The following is a 20,077-nucleotide window of genomic DNA, read 5'->3' as shown; positions in this document are numbered from 1 at the left end:
TGCATTTTGGAAATCAATAAATATTGCATCTACCTGGTTGCCTTGATCCAAAGCCTTCAGTATGTCATGTGCGAAAAGTGTGAGTTCGCTTTCACATGAACAATGTTTTCGAAGTCCATGCTGGTTGGTACTGAGGAGGTCCTTAATATGTTGTAAGATTCTACAACAAATCGATGTCAAGGAAAGTGGATGGTAGTTTTGTGGATCACTTCTACTACCCTTCTTGTAGACGGGTGTGACCTGTGCCTTTTTCCAAGAAGTGAGCATGGTTTTTTGTTCGAGGGATTTATGATAGATTATAGTTACAAGAGGGGCTAAATCAGCCGCAAGTTCAGTATAGAATCTGACAGGGATTACATCGGCGCCTGAAACTTTGTTCAGTTTTAAACGATTGTAGCTGTTTCTCAACGCCATTGACACTAAAATTTATTGCATTCGTCTCTTCAGTGGTATGAGGATTAAATTCGTGCGATTCTCCTGGATTTTTCTTCGTAAAGGAGCGTTTGAAAACGGCGTTAAGCATTTCAGGTTTTGCCTTGTTATCCTCGATTTCAGGTTCTATCTCATTCACTAGGAACTGGACACTAACTTTGGTGCCAATAACAGACTTTACATGAGACCAGACTGTCTTTGGGGTCTGTAAAAGATCACTTGACGATATTCTGCTACAGTAGTCACTGAAGGCATCACGCATTGCTCTCTTGACATTCAAACGTGTTGCACTCAGTATCTATCTATAGACCTACATTTGTTTTACAGCTATTATACAGTAATCTCTGTTTCTTTAGAAGTTTCTTTAAAGTGAATGTATACCATGGAGGTTCCCTCCCACTATGAACTGTTCTACTGGGTACAAATCTATCCAGTGCATGGTCAACTATGCTGTTAAAATTAAGACATAATTCCTCTACATACTCCTGCCCTGTGCTGAATGCTTCAAGTTCCTCATTGAGATATGACACTGTTATTTTTTATCTAGTTTACTGAACATACATACCTTCTGCTTGTTTTAGTTGTCTTTTATACTTTGGTAATCATTGCTGTGATTGGCACTGATACCAGGTTTGGTGTCGGCATCGTCAAAGAGGTCAGGTCCATTTGTTGCCATCAGATCCAATATATTTCCATGTGTTCTATGTAGTTTTCAGAGAAGACATTTAGTTATGCCACAGTGCATCTTATCATGCCCATCCCAATAAAGCTGTAATTTGCACTATTAGTTGTTGGATAATTAAAGTCTCTACTTATGATTACAGTATGATTGGGGAACTTACATACAAGTGAACAGAGGGTTTTTCTAAATTTTTCGGTTACACCAGGAGATGAGTCGGGTGGGCGATAGAAGGATCGAATTATCATTTTATGCCCACACCTGATACTGAGTCTTTCCGAAACAATCTCACATGCATCTTCTATTTCTACCTCAGTGGGTTTGAGTTTCTTGTCTATTGCGACAGATACACCATCTCCATTTCCCATTTGACTATCCTCTCGATATACACTTAAATTTTTCCCAAAATTCTCACTGCTATCAATTTCAGCTTTCAACCAGCTTTCTGTACCTAGTGTTATGCGAGCTTCACTGCTTTTCATTTAACTGCAAATGCTTCGGCAGTTTACCATTAGGATTTGAATACCCTCACTTGTGGGAGGCATTTCTTTCGATCTTACACTGACACTTCTGGGTTTCCTACAGCTGTCGTTATGTATATTTGATGGAGAGTCGCCTAATCTAAAAAAAAAAAAAAACAACCTTGCATGCATCCCACACACAGTCAGCTAACTGAGTAGCAGCCTCTGGTGTGTAGTGCACACCTGGCCTATTTAGGGGAACCCTACAATTCACAATCCTATGATGCAAGTCCAGAAAGTCGCAGCCTAGCTTGGCACAGGAGCCTTCGAATTCTCTGGTTCAGTCCTTCCTCTCGACTCAGAAGCAAAAGGACGTGATCAGTCTGGGGATAGTGCTGCAAATTGTGAGCTTTGTTGAAACTCCCCACATATAACTGATCTTCCCACCTTCTTTGCCAGTCACTGGAATGACCCAATAATCACCTCAGAACCCAGATGACAGGCATCATTTGTTCCAACGTGCACCACAAACTGCAGGTGGTTGCATCCTGTTCCCCCAATGGCTACCTGAATAGCCTCTTCAACATGCTGAATGGGGCCCCCAGAGATACACACTGAGTGCACGTGAGTTCCTTTCCTGTTCCTTGCTACCATTTCCCCAAGGGGTACCATCATTCACTGTACGTTTGAACTGCCAGCTATTAATAGACCCCTACCCTTTTGCCTTTGCCTCCTCTTGACACCGGACAAAACTGTTTTTTTCCAAAACATGTGAAGTGAGTTCCATTGGCTCAGTTTCAGTTTCAGCGAAAGATAGCACCTCAAACTTGTTGATTAGGGGGCTCAGTACAACACCATGAGTCCTCCCCAGCCCCGTCCACCCCGTACAGGATGCCCAGTTCTGCCACCGACATGCTGCTCACAGTCAAGTGGACGGGTAAAGACAGATCCCGTACTTACAGCAGAGAAGACAGGATGCACAGAAGAGAATAGTACTTGAGATACCTCTGGTATAGGTTTTGCCGGTACATGACTCTTGGGAGCTCTTCCAACACAGTAATTCACACCAGCTGCCAATCATTTCACAGTAGTCAGGGATATTTCCAAAAGCTTATCAATATGAACCAACTCATCCCCTGTTTGAAAACAGCATTCACAGCAGGGATGCATTTTGGCTGGTGCAGTGAATTACAAGGCAATGAACAAATCACTTGAAACTAAACCCACTGATTATCTTTTAATCTGTTGCTAATTACTTATAAGAACTGAAGCCAATACACGAAAACGAGATTTCTATTACAGGGTGTATACGACCCAGGGCAACCGGGAGATCCGGGAAAAACCCGGGAATTTTTTCATCCGGGAGAAAACCGGGAAAAACCCGGGAATTTTTTAGAATTCCGGAAATTTTTCATTGTTTTAGTTTTCAGTTAAATTTTTGTAACTTTGACAGGTAAGAACCAATACTCTAATAAAGAATATTACTGTATCTAGCTACTGCAGAATAATACTGAAGTAATAAAAAACGAACGAGAGAAAAAGAAACGAAAATAAAATTTAAGTTGCCAAGGAAATTCCACCGTACTCAACAACAAAACACAGTGCTCTTACAAGCGTCTGCCAACAGTAAAATGTGTCAAAGGCTTTAGGAAGACTATGCAAAGTTTCATAACAACAAATTGGCTTCGATGGGCGTGACGTCACATCTTTACATTAGATTTGTTCGAGCGGTTGCGAGCGAGCTTATGCATGTGTGCAGTTGAGTCTCGTATGAATAGTACCTTCTCCTGCTTCTGGCTACAGAAGTGTGGCAGTTAGCTGTATAAGCAATAGCAGCAAGCAGCCAGATGCTATCCGGAAAAATTTTACTGGTGCACCTAAGCTGCCAGGTTCACGTATGCGCAACAGGCCGGGAACTAGGGGGCGGGGGCAAACCGGGTTATCTGCCCCAGGTGATAGTTTCAGAGGAAGGGGGGGGGCGCCAAATTCATATTATTGAGGAAAAATACCTTGTTTTACAAAGCCCCTAGCACCCAGCGCACGTTGGTCTTGTTGGTTTTTTGAACATTTTAAAACAAATTCTAAGTCGATTTCTGAAAGAATCGTAAGTTGATTTTTGAATGCGTGCATAGTGTACGTGATGTTTCTGCCAGGGGAATCCCCGTCGCATCTAGAAATAAACTTTCCTGTAGACAAATGGGGACGGGTCTTCACGAGCTGAACGGAATAAAGGCGAACGGATGAATGCCAGTCGCTGTTTATGTGGTTGAATGGGTTTGCAAATGATCAGTGTTGTTATAACTACTAGCGAATTCCATAGATTCAGACAACCAGAGTGGAAAAAAATGACTAACAGGAATAACAGGCAACAAAGATTGCGTATTGTCTCCTCCGTGTGTCCAAGAAAATGAAATTTTGACAGAAAATTTTTGTCACACAACTCAGCAAGTTATTAGCTAATAGGCAGTAAAGACTGTAAATTTTCTGAAGAGTTCTTGGTCTGCCGGTTACAAATAATCCCAACCAGTATTAATTCCAAGATTTTTTTAAAGAGGAGCAGGACGTCAATAAAGAGGAGAAAGATGTCAAACCGGCCGACTCGGAGCAGGAGACTCACCATAGGACATTTTAATTTCCACTGGCGTGAATATAGTTTGGTGGCACCCATTCCATTACAAAATATTACATGTCTGAATTCCACAGAGCGAAATACAAGAGACGTGCGATGGAAGAATGCTGTGTGGAGAGGCGTGGCACTGCACTTTGCCACACCTAAGACCAAATAACATGTCTTACGTTCCCTCGAATATATATGTTTTATGTATCAGACTCTTCAGAAAGATGCCTGCTACAAAATGAAGATATTTCTGAAAAGTCGATTTTTAAATTTTTGGCGTCCTACCTCAAATGCTCAAGGGAGGGGGGAGCGCCACTGTCTTATATCGCCCCGGTTCGGGAATATCGTAGATCAGGACCTGATTTACAGAGCAGTCTCAGTTGTAGTGGGAGGTGGTAGTCTCCACGTGACCCGTGTTTACGTTAAGTGATGTTGCTGTTTCCGCTTCGTTTATTGCTCTCACTTCAAATGAAAACAAAACGGATTTCTGTGGCCGGGAGCTATCAAGTTAATTAAAATACATGGCCTTGCAGAACAATGAAGTTATTTTTGTCGGTTTGTTAAAGAAATTTGACTTTTACTTATCTTTTCTGCTGAGGCAGTCAATTTATTTGAAACTAAGTGTTTAATTCCACACTATTGGCTAGTTTCAACTGTTCGCTGCATTTCAAGTTCACGTTTTCATCTTCTAGCATGTATGGCACTATGCCTTAATAAAGAACCAAACATGAGATAATACAGTACAGGTACTCCAAGAAAATTTACATCTGAATCTGGACATACGAATGTGCACTTTAAGCCGAATGATGCATTTTAGTATAGTTCACAAAATTCCCATGCTCTTGGAGTGTCCTCTAATGTCTTGTTTCTTTTATGACATAATGTAAGATTTTTTAATGTTTTACACGTACGAACGTACGGGCTTCCTGCGTCATCGTAGCTGCGCAAGCGCTGCGACACCTGTTATATGGCGCGCTCTGGCAACTGAAGAAACGATTCTATTTCTAACAGCTCGTGGAAAAATATTGCGAATGGTTGTTTGGAAAGCGTTACTTTCAAAGTAAATTTCCTTTTACGCTAGATGGACTCCGTGCGCGCGAATGTCCGATGAATTTCTTAAATCACAGAGCATTTGACTCTTCATTCAAAAATCAAATCTTTGAGGGCGACTATTTAGAATATTTTCGAGCCCAGAAGATCAGACATTTATGTCGTTGTTAAAAAATTTACTGACACATTTTTGTGATGTATCTTTAAAGTGTAACACGCGCAAAAATGATCATTACGTGTTAAAGCTTAGCTTCTCTTGCAGCTTATTAATCTTAGTGACCAATATTAAACGTAAAAGCTTTTCTTTTCTTGTAGCAACACTATTTACATATGTATATTGATTTAGACCATTACCTTTTTCTGTTTGTGTGTTCGCGCTACTTTACAGTAATGCTGCTATTGGCTGACTACATCACATGTCCTATGATCAGAATATCCACTGTCATCGGCTGGCGAGATCGCTTGACATGAGCTACAACTGGCTTACAAACGCGCATCTCAATCTCGATTTCAATCCTTCAGAAAGTAACATGTGGTGTTTGGTGGAATTCGAATTTATACTTTCGCAATACGGAAATATGCAGTGCACATGTTGCTGCACATCAGACATCTTTCTAAAACGTGTTTTTCCCCTGAGTTTCGTTTTCTAAAGTGCCGGGAAATTCTACGCCGATGTATAAAACCACATCCATTTAAAGGATTGAGAAGTTTTACAGTTTCGAGGAAAAGTATACTGTTACTTAACATGGAAAAAAATGTATTTTCATCCGGGAGAAAGTATATTTTTAACCGGGAAATCCGGGAATTTTTTTTCGTCATCCACGTATACATCCAGTATTAAGACAACACAAACCTGGGGTAAAAATTACTAGCACGTTTTGATGTCAGTTATAGTTGTTAGGAAACTCGAGAAAGAGTTAATTCACGTTAAATGCAGATAATAGATAGGGCTATTCCTCTTTAAGATTGGATTGGATTGGGTAGTTTGGAGGAAGAGAACAAACAGCGAGGTCATCGGTCTCATCAGATTAGGGAAGGGCGGGGAAGGAAGTCAGGCATGCCCTTTCAAACGAACAATGCTGGGATTTACCTGGAGCGATTTAGGGACATCAGAGAAAACCTAAATCAGGATGGCCAGACGCGGGATTGAACCATCATCCTCGAGAATGCGAGTCCAGTGTGCTAATAACTATGCCACCTCACTCGGTCCACTTTAAGAGAATACTAGGTGTTATACAATATTTTAGTTAGAAATCTGCTGCATAACTAAATCACAAACGCCGATTTGCTATAAATTGTACGTAGATTATGCAAAGGACAATTGTAGCTTCCGAAAATTCTCAAAAATGCTTGTTTATTTGCACTGATTTACAATGAAATTCACAGGTGATACATTCTTTGGCTAAATTGTAAACCACAAATGCTGATTTCACAGCAGTGAGTGTCGTGATTGTTTATGTTAGACTACTACCAAACTACTTTCGATGAGCATGACGTCACACTGTTTAAAATTTCTAAGACTGCATTTACAGTGGCACCAACAATGGTCATTAGATGCTGTTGTTAGATGCCGCCCGGTAACGTTGGCTGCCACCTTGGACACAGTGCTTCCAATCTCAGTCACCAGTTTTTGGTGGGTCAAAGGTGTTAAGTTAGGTTATGTTGGAATCTATTCTATGAATGAAGTAGGTTAGATATTAACCTCCAAGGATGGGCTGGATACTATGATGCCTCTGTGCTTGGAGATGAGTGTTGCAATGTGGTGTTTGCTATTAATCATATGCCAAAGCCATGTAAATGGGCTATATCTGTCTCAAATAGAAGTTCTGTATACTTTGTCTTCAGTTATTGAAACTACCAGACAAGTTCTGCGAATGCGTGAGATGAAAGGAAAAACGCCATGCCACGAAAGTTTAAAACGCTTTAACTTTGTGGTGACCCCACATTTTTTCTCTCACCACTGATTAGCATCAGAAATGGTAGCACATTTGAAACTACTGTAGTTTCAGTGATACACACCGCTAAGGATCTCTCCAAAACATGTTATTCAGAGAATGATTTACAACTTTAGAGTTCCAGGAAGTGCAACTTCAGTGCACAATGCGAAGTTTTTGCCAGTGAGGTTATGAGCTCATAATTGCTAATTCATGGGGTGAAAGTAGATATTTCTGTTATATGATACATATATACAATTTATGTGGGCGTAAGAAACTATTATTTAACTAGTAAAAGTTACAGTTCTGGTTTCACAACAACTCACCTGATTCTGAAAATGATGAAAATTAATGTGATACTTGTATTAGGCCAATATTCAGATAATTAGATTCTAGTACCTACAGGCAATCTACATCCATACCTATCCCTACAAACCATTGTGACATGCCTGGCAGAGAACATGTAACATTATGCCACTTACTGGGGTTTCTTGCTGTTCCATTCAAGTATGTAGTGCATGAAGAATGATTGTTGAATGCCTCTGAGCACGTAGTAATTATTCTAATCTTATCATCACGATCCCTATGTGAGTGTTACATAATGGGTTTGTAACATATTTCTAGAGTGTTTATCTGCAGACAGTTATTGAAACTTTGTTTACAGAATTTCTTGGATGCGTGATTTGTAAGTAATCTCCTTTATAGACTGATAGCACGTCCCCAGTATTCTACTAATAAAGTGAAGTCTGCCACCTGCTTTAGCCACAACCGCGCCTCTTTGATCACTCCGTTTCATATCCTTACAAAGTATTACTCCAGGTATTTGTATGAGTTGACCGAGTTCAACAGTGACTGATTGATGTTATAGCCACAGGTTACTACGTTTTTCCGTTTTGTGAAGTGCACAATTTTTTATTTTTGAACATTTCAATCAATAGTCAATCTTTGCACCACTTTAAAATATTATCAATATGTCACTGAATATTTATGCAGTTTCTTTCAAATAGTACTTCATTACAGATAACTGCACTGTTTGCAAAAAGCCTGAGGCTACTGCTAACATTGTCTACAAGGTCATTAATATACAACGTGAGCAGCAAGGGTTCCAAGTCACTTCTCCATCTGACGAAGACTCTCCATCCAACGTAACATGCTGTGTTCTACCTACAAAAAATTTCTCAAGCCAGTCACAAATTATAATTACTACCCCATACGATTGTATCTTTGACAAAAAGCGTAGTTGTGGTTCTGAATCAAATGATTTTCGCAAATCAAGAAATACTGCATCTACCTGGTTGCCTTGATCCACTGCTTTCGGTATGTCATATGGGAAAAGTGTGAGCTGGGTTTCATACAGACGATGTTTCCGAAATCCATGCTGGTTGGCATTGAGGAGGTCATTCTGTTCAAGATTTCTTATTATGTTTGAGCTCAGAATATGTTCTAAGATTCTACAACAAATCGATGTAAAGGATACTGGATGGTAGTTCTATTGCCCTTCTTGTAAACGGGTGTGATCTGATTTTTTACCAAGAACTAGGTACAGTTCTTTGTTTGTGGGATCTAAGATAGATTTTAGTTAGAAGAGGGGCTAACTCAGCCACAAATTCAGTACAGAATCTGACAGGGATCCCATTTGACCCTAGAGCTTTGTTCAATTTTAACGATTTCAGATACTTCTCAACACCACTGACACTAATATTTATTTCAAAGTACTGGAAACATGCCCATGTTGAAAACTTGCCAGTGGATTTGAGAAAGGAAGTAACAAGATTACTGGTGGCATTATTATTTCAGAGCCGGCCGGAGTGGACATGCGGTTCTAGGCGCTACAGTTCGGAACCGCGCGACCGCTACGGTCGCAGGTTGGAATCCTGCCTCGGGCATGGATGTGTGTGATGTCCTTAGGTTAGTTAGGTTTAAGTAGTTCTAAGTACTAGGGGACTGATGACCTCAGAAGTTAAGTCCCATAGTGCTCAGAGCCATTTGAGCCATATTATTTCAGATAGGGTGTAGATTTTAATAAATAAAATCGACTATATTACAATGTCTTTTAGTGAACTTCCATGAAGCATCGCTCCAAAATTCGGCATAGAATAAAATAAAAATTTCATTCTATTTAGGGCGCAAGAGTGAAGATATAAACTTTTAAATTAGTAACAATTATGTTTGCATGGCCGTCCTCCACAGCAAGCATAGAATTGTGCAGGAAGAAAAGGTGGTTTTTATGAATAAAAATATATATAAATTAGTTATTAGGGCGTTGTTAATAGCATCCAACGTATCCCACACAAACTTTGAAACCGCACATTTCAGAAAGTATGTTGTTGTTGTTGTGGTCTTCTGTCCTGAGACTGGTTTGATGCAGCTCTCCATGCTACTCTATTCTGTGCAACTTTCTTCATCTGCCAGTACCTACTGCAACCTACATCCTTCTGTATCTGCTTAGTGTATTCATCTCTTGGTCTCCCTCTACGATTTTTACCCTCCACGCTGCCCTCCAATACTAAATCGGTGCTCCCTTGATGCCTCATAACATGTCCTACGAACCGATCCCTTCTTCTACTCAAGTTATGCCACAAACTCCTCTTGTCCCCAATTCTATTCAATACCTGCTCATTACTTATGTGATCTACCCATCTAATCTTCAGCATTCTTCTATAGCAACAAATTTCGAAAGCTTCTATTCTCTTCTTGTCCAGACCATTTACCGTCCATGTTTCACTTCCATACATGGCTACACTCCATACAAATACTTTCAGACACGACCTCCTGAAACTTAAATCCATACTCTATGTTAAAAAATTTCTCTCCTTCAGAAACGCTTTCTTTGCCATTGCCAGTCTACATTTTATATCCTCTCTACTTCGACCATCATCCATTATTTTGCTCCCCAAACAGCAAAACTCCTTTACTACTTTAAGTGCCTCATTTCCTAATCTAATACCCTCAGCACCACCTGATTTAATTGGACTACATTCCCTTATCCTCGTTTTGCTTTTGTTGGTGTTCATCTTATATCCTCCTTTCAAGACACTGTCCATTCCGTTCAACTGCTCTTGCAAGTTCTTTGCTGTCTCTGACAGAATTACAATGTCATCAGTGAACCTCAAAGTTTTTATTTCTTCTCCATGGATTTTAATACCTACTCCGAATTTTTCGTTTGTTTCCTTTACTGCTTGCTCAATATACAGATTGAATAACGTCGGGGATAGGCTACAATTCTGTCTCACTCCCTTCCCAATCACTGCTTCCCTTTCATGTCCATGAATCCAAACTGTTCTTCCCCGAGGTCAGCTTCTACCAGTTTTTCCATTCATCTGTAAAGAATTCAAGTTAGTATTTTGCAGCCATGACATATTAAACCGATAGTTCGGTAATTTTCACATCTGTCAACACCTTCTTTCTTTGGGATTGGAATTATTATATTCTGCTTGAAGTCTGAGGGTATTTCGGCTGTCTCATACATCTTGCTCACCAGATGGTAGAGTTTTGTCAGGACTGGCCCTCCCAAGGCTGTCAGTAGTTCTAATGGAATGTTGTCTACTCCGTGGGGCCTTGTTTCGACTCAGGTCTTTCAGTGCTCTGTCAAACTCTTCACTCAGTTATCATATCACCCATTTCATCTTCATCTACATCCTCTTCCAGTTGCATAATATTGTCCCCAAGTACATCGCCCTTGTATAGATCCTCTGTATACTCCTTCCATCTTTCCGCTTTCCCTTCTTTAGGTAGAACTGGGTTTCCATCTGAGCTCCTGATATTCATACAAGTGGTTCTCTTTTCTCTAAAGGTCTCTTTAATTTTCCTGTAGGCAGTATCTATCTTACCCCTAGTGAGATAAGCCTCTACATCCTTACATTTGTCCTCTAGTCATCCCTGCTTAGCCATTTTGCACTTCCTGTTGATCTCATTTTTGATACGTTTGTATTCCTTTTTGCCTGCTTCATTTACAGCATTTTAGTACTTTCTCCTTTCATCAATTAAGTTCAATATTTCTTCTGTTACCCAAGGATTTCTACTAGCCCTCATCTTTTCACCTACTTGATCCTGTGCTGCCTTCACTACTTCATCCCTCAGCCCTACCAATTCTTCCTCTACTCTATTTCTTTCCCCCATTCCTGTGAATTGTTCCCTTATGCTCTCCCTGAAACTCTGTACAACCTCTGGTTTGGTCAGTTTATCCAGGTCCCATCTCCTTAAATTCCCACCTTTTTGCAGTTTCTTCAGTTTTAATCTACAGTTCATAATCAATAGGTTGTGGTCAGAGTCCACATCTGCCCCTGGAAATGCCTTACAATTTAAAATCTGGTTCCTAAACCTCTGTCTTACCATTATATAATGTATCTGAAACTTGTAAATATCTACAGGCTTCTTCCATGTATACAACCTCCTTTTATGATTCTTGAACCAAGTTTTAGCTATGATTAAGTTATGCTCTGTGCAAAATTCTACCAGGCGGCTTCCTCTTTCATTTCTGAGTCCCAATCCATATTCACCTACTACGTTTCCTTGTCTCCCTTTTCCTACTATCGATTTCCAGTCACCCATGACAATTAAATTTTCGTCTCCCTTCACTATCTGAATAATTTCGTTTATCTCATCATACATTTCATGAATTTCTTCGTCATCTGCAGAGCTAGTTGGCATATAAACTTGTACTACTTAATAGGTGTGGGCTTCGTATCTATCTTGGCCACAACAATGCGTTCACTGTGCTGTTTGTAGTAGCTTACCCGCATTCCTATTTTCCTATTCAGTATTAAACCTACTCCTGCATTACCCCTACTTGATTTTGTGTTTATAACCCTGTAGTCACCTGACCAGAAGTCTTGTTCCTCCTGCCACCGAATTTCACTAATTCCCACTATATCCAACTTAAACCTATCCACTTCCCTTTTTAAATTTTCTAACCTACCTGCCGATTAACGGATCTGTCATTCCACGCTCCTATCCGTAGAACGCCAGTTTTCTTTCTCCTGATAACGGCGTCCTCTTGAGTAATCCCCCCCCCCCCCCCCCCCGGAGATCCGAATGGGGGACTATTTTACCTCCTGAATATTTTACCCAAGAGGACGCCATCATCATTTAACCATACACAAAGCTATATGCCCTTTGGAAAAAATTACGGCTGTAATTTCCCCTAGCTTTCAGCCGTTTGCAGTACCAGCACAGCAAGGCCGTTTTGGTTAGTGTTACAAGGCCAGATCAGTCAATCATCCAAATTGTTGCCCCTGTAACTACTGAAAAGGGTGCTGCCCCTCTTCAGGAACCATGCATTTTTCTGGCCTCTCAATAGATACCCCTCCGTTGTGGTTGCACCTACAGTATGGCTATCTGTATCGCTCAGGCACACAAGCCTCCTCACCAATGGCAGGGTCCGTGGATCATGGTGGTGGGGGTCAGAAAGTATATGCCTAATTATTGGAAAGATGTAATCACCAGATGTCAAATATCAGAGTGCTAGTTTTACTTGAGCTAGAACTGCACCTTTAACATGAGTATCAGATTTTTTAATAGAGCTCAAATCACACCTCCACATACCAAGGGAGGTGGTGCAGAGGTCATAGCACTGGATTCGCATTCGGGAGGACGATGATTCAAATCCGTGTCCCGCTATCCTGATTTAGGTTTTCCGTCATTTCCCTAAATTGCTTCAGGGAAAATGCTGGGATGGTTCCCTTGAAAAGGCATGACCAACTTCCTTCCCCATCCTTCCCTAATCTCATGGGACCGATGACCTGACTGTTTGGTTCCCTCTCCCAAACCAACCAACCAACGAACCAACTCCACAAGGAGACCTACTCGAATTCTGGTTTGCTGAATTTATTTGAACTTGTGCAGAACCGCTTCATGCAACAAAGTCACTGGCTCCTCGTATTAAAACGCCAGTAAGCAGTAATACTATTTGTAGAGAGCTAATGTCCACTTACCACAACTCAAAAAGATACACTACAGTAATTTTAGTCATAAGATACGCCATCCTTGTCACTTGAACAAATTATTTTTAGAGGCTATCATCTACATCTAAAGCTTCTGACAAAGATTTTGCCCACTTATAGTTTCTAACAAACCAGCGATTTCAGTCCACAGATTCTGAACGATATCCCGATTTCGAAATTTTTCATCCTCAGGATGTTACGAACATGTGCTTTGACGTAATTTATCGGTTTCTCAGAGCTAATGTTTCGTGTCGTGTCGGCCATTATGACCGAAAAAACATACTGATTTGAATTGCGAAGATTGTCACCCGAAATCTGTACATTCATGTGATGAGGCTAGCTACATAGTGTGACCGCTCACTAATGTTGCATTGGTTTGAAAAGATCGACCGTCTTCGGCTGATGTCGGTCGTTGGCGGAATCCAGCGATTTCGGTGCCACTGTGACCGCAAACTCAAAGGTCGCGGGAAATACTGTGAATGTTGGTTTGAAAAGCGTTAATTTCAAAGTAAATGTCTTTTTACGCATGATGCATTATGTCACGTGTGAAATAAACGGAACGAATTTCTGAAATCACAGAACGTTTGACTCTCACTCAAAACTTAACACTTTGAGGACCAGCTAATTAGAAAAATTTTAGGCCCAGAAGAGCAGATATTTACGTCGTTACTTAAAATTTTAGAGGCACATTTGAGATTGATATTTTTTAAAGAGTAACACACTCAAAAAGACCAATATTATAAGTGAAAGATTAGCTTTTCAAATATCTATACTATATGTGTATTAATTTAACCATTAACTTTTCCTGTTTTTGTGTTTGTGCTGCTTAACAGTGACGTTGCTACTGGTTGACCACATCATGCAGCCTATGCGCTGAATAGCTGCTGTCACTGGCTGGTGAGATCATGTGGCATCAGCTGTGATTGGCTGACAAAAGCTCATTACAATCACGATTTCAAAGCTTCGGAAACTAATGTGCTGCGTCTGGTAAAATTCGTGTTTGAACTTTCGTAATATGAAAATATGTGGGGTACATGTCACCTTGCACCAAAGATCTTTCCAAAAAGGGTTTTTTTTTTTTGCTAGATTTCTATTCCTTAATTGCTGAGAAGGTCTATGCCGATACATGAAAACCTTCACCATTCAAAGGATTGATAAGTTTTACAGTACTGAGGGAAAGTGTATTGTCACTTAATACAGAAAAAATATACTTTCGCCCAACATATATAGCGTATTTATACAAGGGAGAAAGGGTATTTTTAAACTGTGAAAAACCGGGAATTTTTTTCTTGTTGTGTATGCACCCAGTAATCACAAGATGCTTGTGAGATGCACTCACAGTTGTAAAGGTTATTTCATTGTGGAGTCATAAATAATGTTAATAATTATCAACAAATGCCCACTCATCTTCCTATGTCAAAAATCTCAGTTAACTAAAGAAAAGTGTCAGTAGTTAAAAGTTCCTGGCTGAGAGGCCGTGGTCGATTTGTGAAACTACTTCTTCCTCACGTTTCGTTACCACCTGCAGGCAACATTTGCCGAGGTGAGTCAATGACTGACTGCCAGGCCTTTTTTTCTTTTTTTTCTTTCTTTATTGTATTTCAACTCCCCATTGGGGTGGGCTGGCTGCAGTATATGCACTGCTCTTCAGCCGAAAGGCATAGAACATGGAACGGAAGACATTTAAAAATAAGATAAAGGAGAAAATATGGTGTACATAGATATAAAAAAGGGGGAACATTATGGAAGACAATAGAGAAAAGGGGCGACTGTAAAATGGAGATAAAAACCGTAAAAAAGTAGTGCACACAAAAAACCACACACTGGGACAACTAAAAGAACACAAGGCGAAGTATGACCGGAGCATAGAAGTATCGACAGACAGTGTAGCACCACATAACAATCACTGACATTAACACTATGTACAAGTCCAGCACGCAATTCAAATCACACCTCTTGACGCACAGGAGAACAGCACCAAACACAACACTGACATAGCACACTGATGACAATGAGCAAAATGGAGGATCTGCCAGGTGTAAGGAGATGAGGGAGAAGGAAAGAGGGGATGGACGGGAAGAGGGGGGGGGAGACAGGTGGGGGGGGCGCTGAAGAGGGCTGGGGAGGGAAGGACATGGGAGAGAAAGAGGCGAGGATGGGGTGCAGGGACTCGGGGGGGGGGGGGGGGGGAAGAGGAAAATCCGCTCTGGGAGATGGAGGGGAGAGGAAAAGGGGGGCCCAGGGGAGGGGGCAACAAGGCCCGGTTACAGTTGGAGGGAAGGGTATATGTTATGGCGAAGTTCAACATCCGGGAGGGGGAGGTGCTCGAAATTGCCCTGATGAAGGAGATGGAGGGTGCAGAGGTGGAGAGAGGAAGGGATACAGCGATAGAAGTGCGGCAGTGGGTCAGGGGTGGAGAGGAAGGAGGAAACCAGGGGGTGGGGGAATCAAGCCTACAGACAGTGTAAAGGATGCGGAGATGTTGGAGGAAAAGGAAGAGGTGGGGCAAGGGGATGAGGCCGTACAGGAGCCATGAGGGGGAAGGAAGGTCGATACGGAAGGCAAGGTGGATTACATGGCGTTCGAGGGTTTGGAGGGCCTTGTAAAAGCAGATGGGTGTGGAGATCCAGTCAATGCTGGCATAACAGAGGATAGGATGGGTGAGAGATTTGTAGGTGTGGAGGACAGTGGAAGGATGCAATCCCCATGTCCGGCCAGAGAGGAGTTTCAGGAGACAGAGGCGGGAATGGGCCTTCTGCTGGATGGTCAGGAGGTGAGGGGTCCAGGTGAGATGACGGTTCAGGGTGAGGCAAGGTATTTCAAGGTATTTCTGGGTGCTGGTGAGCTGGATGGGACGACCATACAGGGTGAGGTAGAAATTATGGAAATGGAAGGAGTGGTTGGTGCGGTCTATGAGATTGCTTGGGTTTTGGAGGGGTTGAGATGAATGAACCAATGGTTACACCAAGTGGTGAACTGGTCAAGGTAGGTTTGGAGGGTACGTTGGGAACCTTGAAGGGTAGGATAGAGAGCCAGAAAGGCAGTGTCATTAGCATATTGGAGAAGGTGGACAGGTGGGGGTGGCTTGGGCGTATCAGCCGTGTACAAGGGATAAAGGAGAGTGGAGAAGACAGAGCCCTGGGGGATGCCAGCAGCGGGATAAAAGATACGGGAGTTGGTGTTGTGGAGGGTGTCATAGGAAGGACGGTGCGAGAGGAAGGAAGCGACCAAACAGACAAAATTGATAGGCAGGGCGTAGGTTTGGAGTTTAAAGAGGAGACCGAGATACCACACACGCTCATAGGCATTTTGGAGGTCGAGGGAAACAAAACTGGCGGAGCAATGGTAGTTAAGTTGGAGGGAGAACTGCCAGGCCTTGGAGGTCCCATTTATATATAGCTCATAGAGGGCGCCACTATACATCACATGAGGCTGATTATAAATCTGTCTCTGACTAACATCATTATTCTCAATTGAAAGTAATTGATGGTCACATTGTTGGTGCAAAGTCGGCTGCCATACCTTATCTAACTTTAAGCCTTCATCTTTTTTTATTTAAATTATTGCGGTGCTTCTGAATCTCTATAGCACTTTTTCCTGGGTGAAAATTCGCTACATATTCGGTGAAAGTACATTTTTTTCTGTGTTAAGTGGCAATACACTTTCCCTTAGATCTGTAAAGCTTATCACCCTTTTGAGTGGATAAGGTTTAATGCACTGACATAGGACTTCCCAGACCTTTGGGGAACGAGATCCAGCAAAAAAGGTTATTTTTGGAAAGATCTTTGATATGTGACTGCATGTACTCTGCATATTTTCGTATTACAAAAGTATAAATATGAATTCCATCAAATACAGCAAGGTAGCTTCCGAAGCAGTGAAATGGAGATTGGGATGCGCTTTTGTCAGCCAGTCATAGCTCACATAATGTGATCTCACTAGCCAATGACAGCATATATTCAGAGCATAGGATATGTGATGCAGTCAGCCAATGGCATCATCACTGGTAAGGAGAGCTAATGCACAGATTGAAAATATTCATGGTTTAAATTAACATACATACAGTATAACTACAAGAAAAGCTAAGTTTTTGCGTATAGTGTTGGTCTTTTTTATCGGGTGGTACCCTTTAAGGTATATCAAACACAAATGTGCCAGTAAAATTTTAAAGGGCCTACACATGGACCAAACGAATGACAGCCAAATTGAATGCATGTTGGGATTGTGACTGACTGACCAACGAACATTCCTTGTCACGATATTGCGCATGTAGGACCACCTGACAGCCGACCTCCACACCACTCCATCCAACAAATTGTGCCGTGTATAGCATTGTCGTGCCAAACTCCCAACAAAAGTTCGTCTTTTGTTACTGTGAATGGGATTAAATGCCATTCTTATATACATAGCAGGGTGCAAGGCAGATGAAACTTTAAAGGCAGACTCAAGATGATTCTGGTACACATCATGCAAGGAGTGTAGTAACATAGATGCAAGAAATGAAGCACTATAATGGTTTCATGTGGCGCTTAGAGAGAAAAAAAGTTCATCGAAATTCTGTATTTCTTATGTTAGGTTTTGTTTCCGATACTTATGAAATTAAAAACAGATATTTCGGTACTCAATTGATGTCACTTCCTAAAATGTTCTTGCTTCATTTTCATAAGTATTAAAAAAGTCCAGCCTACATCCAAGCCCTCTGTGATGAAGAGCTAAGTATAGGATTTTTTTTTTTTTGCAAGTCTAACAGTTCTTATGTGCTTCATTTATTATGTATCTGTTGTATTTATTAGATGATGTGCTCCACCGCTAAATGTAGCCTTTCTTGTTCGAATTCTAAATCAGTTTCTTAAACTTACAGGTCACCCTTTATGCTACATGCATACATAAATTAATAATGTTTACATGAATGTCTTTTTCATTTATTTTGCGGTAGCATGAAGTATTTCCTCAGTCAAGTATAAATCACATTGCAGGTTTCAGGAATCAATTTAGTTAATAGTTGCTGGGATACAACAGCACTGAATTTGAGGTCCTCTCGACTCTGCTAGTCACTAGAAATCGTAAAGTAGCTAACAACATTTCCTTGCACTTTACAGTTTCTCTCATGACTGTATTTGTATTCGTTAAAGATGGTTTGATGACGTATAGCAACTACAAAATGCATGATTCACCCATTCTTTTTTGATTGCCAAAATCATCAGATCATGGCTGCTTAAGTAACAGAACATGGGTGAATTTCTTTCGTTGCATTAGCCAGTTCTTTGCCCACAGCTTATTCTCAGCTTTTTTGCCCTTGTTGCCCCTAAAACATCCAAGGCAAAGCCTCAGTTTTGTTTCTGTGTAAAACCAAGCGAAATCTCGTAGAACTTAAATACAGTGAACTTTTTCTAAACAACTCACAACACGACGGCACTGTAGTCGCTCAATGCAGTTTGTACAGGCATCTAGGGCTAACAGAAATGGGGACGCTCGACTACCAAACAATCCGATACATCCAGAATGAGATTTTCACTCTGCAGCGGAGTGTGCGCTGATATGAAACTTCCTGGCAGATTAAAACTGTGTGTCCGACCGAGACTCGAACTCGGGACCTTTGCCTTTCGTGGGCAAATGCTCTACCAACTGAGCTACCGAAGCACGACTCACGCCCGGTACTCACAGCTTTACTTCTCCCAGTATCTCGTCTCCTACCTTCCAAACTTTACAGAAGCTCTCCTGCAAACCTTGCAGAACTAGCACTCCTGAAAGAAAGGATACTGCGGAGACATGGCTTAGCCACAGCCTGGGGAATGTTTCCAGAATGAGATTTTCACTCTGCAGCGGAGTGTGCGCTGACATGAAACTTCCTGGCAGATTAAAACTGTGTGCCCGACCGAGACTCGAACTCGGGACCTTTGCCTTTCGTGGGCAAGTGCTCTACCATCTGAGCTACCGAAGCACGACTCACGGCCGGTACTCACAGCTTTACTTCTGCCAGTATCTCGTCTCCTACCTTCCAAAATTTACAGAAGCTCTCCTGCGAACCTTGCAGAACTAGCACTCCTGAAAGAAAGGATACTGCAGAGACATGGCTTAGCCACAGCCTGGGGGATGTTTCCAGAATGAGATTTTCACTCTGCAGCGGACTGTGCGCTGATATGAAACTTCCTGGCACATTAAAACTGTGTGCCCGACCGAGGCTCGAACTCGGGACCTTTGCCTTTCGCGGCCAAGTGCTCTGGGAGTACCGGGCGTGAGTCGTGCTTCGGTAGCTCAGTTGGTAGAGCACTTGCCCGCAAAAGGCAAAGGTCCTGAGTTCGAGTCTCGGTCGGGCACACAGTTGTAATCTGCCAGGAAGTTTCAAATCCGATACATATCCTTACGGTCTCTTTGCGAGACTAGGGTGCCCATTTCCGCTATTCAGCTCGGGACGTCGAAAAGCCAATTCAGAACAACGGTGTACTGAAGATTTGCCACTAACACGTCACTCTTTTTTACGAGTTGTTATAATTGTCAGTTAATGATATAGCGGTCTTAAAAGGCCTCCAGTTCGTTGTAGTATGCCTGTCACTTCGCTTGCTGTAGTGCCTTTGGCCTATAAAATGACGTCGAAGTATGTTTAGTGTGTGACTACCAACGCAATGATCGTTGCAAAGTATGAAAAATACGACGTTTTTAGCTACACAAAGCACGCCTATTACAGGAACCGCAATAGGCGATTAGAATGTTGCAAAGAAATAGGTGGAGCAGTCAGGTGTGTTTGTAAGTGCTGCACATGACGTAAGAAGACATTAAATGGACTATAAGGAGTCGTAGACCGTCAAGCGTAGCAAGTAAAGACTAGGTTACCTAACTTAAATAAATGTATTTATTTGTGCTTTGACTTACCCAATCTAACTGTCATAAGTTTCCCTTTAAGTGATTTATATTTTGGTTCACATGTTTGTGTAATAGTAGTCAAATGGTACGCTGTAGGAATC

The 20,077-nt window shown here is 41.6% G+C and overlaps 1 non-coding gene across 1 annotated transcript; it reads right to left on the bottom strand.

The window, feature by feature from the left end:
- Positions 1–18,680: 18,680 nt before the first annotated feature.
- Positions 18,681–18,755, bottom strand: Trnas-cga. Its single transcript has one exon. It is a non-coding gene; the product is annotated as a tRNA-Ser (tRNA).
- Between the last annotated feature and the right edge of the window lie 1,322 nt (positions 18,756–20,077).

This window comes from Schistocerca piceifrons, chromosome 2, assembly GCF_021461385.2.
Source record: "Schistocerca piceifrons isolate TAMUIC-IGC-003096 chromosome 2, iqSchPice1.1, whole genome shotgun sequence".
In the NCBI taxonomy this organism is placed as follows: Eukaryota; Metazoa; Arthropoda; class Insecta; order Orthoptera; family Acrididae; genus Schistocerca; species Schistocerca piceifrons.
The sequence above is the reverse complement of the archived record's forward strand: the minus strand, read 5'-3'. Positions and strand labels throughout refer to the sequence as shown.